The following is a 1,011-nucleotide window of genomic DNA, read 5'->3' as shown; positions in this document are numbered from 1 at the left end:
TGGGCACATTTTGTCCACGATAACGGGCTTAAAAACGGGAGCGGAACGGGCCGCATTTTGGGGGGTGCTTCTTCTTCTTTTTTCTTGTTTGTTTTTGTTTCGGATTTTTGAGGTTATGTTCGCCTTTTTCATTCTCCAACAAAATCAAAACAGCAAGTTTTTACCTTATTGTTTAACGTTCTGTTTGGTTTATTTTCTTTTTTTTAATGTTAATTAGAAACCTGGGAGAGTGCGGAACATTTTTTTGTGTTATTTTTCTGTTGTTTTCGGGGTTTGTTCTTTTTTGTGTTTTTGTAGGTTTGTTTTCTGCTTTCGGTTTGTTCTTTTTATGTTCAGTTAGTTTAACTGCCGTTCTACGCAGCTTTTGATTTGTTCTTTTTATGTTCAGTTAGTTTTACTGCCGTTCTACGCATAATTGTCCTATGTTCAAAAAAGTGCAACTGAGAAAAACGCGATTAAAACTTTTTCGACCGATTATTGTGTTTCTACGCATAATTGTCCCGTGGTCCCTATACACCCCATAAGTCCCTAATCATCCCAGTGAGCAGTTTAAAACTCTTATATGTAATCTTCTTGATATACTTCGTAAAACTTCGTAATTTCTTGAATGAAAATACTTGGTGGGACAATTATGCGATGGGACAAACAGACTTGGTGTTGTTTTCAATGAGTTTCCGAACGGAGTTCTAGATTTTATGTGTTTTTTGAAAAGGTGTTGTTTTCAATGAGTTTCCGAACGGAGTTCTAGATTTTATATGTTTTTTGAAAAGTAAACGTCAAACTAAACCTAAAAACAACAAAAAAAAAAAAACCAAAATCGATCAAAATGTTTTGTTTTCAATGAGTTTCCGAACAGAGTACTACATTTGATGTGTTTTTCGAAAAGTAAACGTAAAGCTAACTCTAAAAATAACAAAAAAAAGCCAAGATCGATCAAAAATGTGTTGTTTTCAATGAGTTTCCGAACAGAGTACTAGATTTTATGTGTTTTTCGAAAAGTAAACGTCAAAC

Source organism: Culex quinquefasciatus, chromosome 3 (genome assembly GCF_015732765.1).
Source record: "Culex quinquefasciatus strain JHB chromosome 3, VPISU_Cqui_1.0_pri_paternal, whole genome shotgun sequence".
NCBI lineage: Eukaryota > Metazoa > Arthropoda > Insecta > Diptera > Culicidae > Culex > Culex quinquefasciatus.
This window is presented reverse-complemented; position numbering follows the sequence as displayed.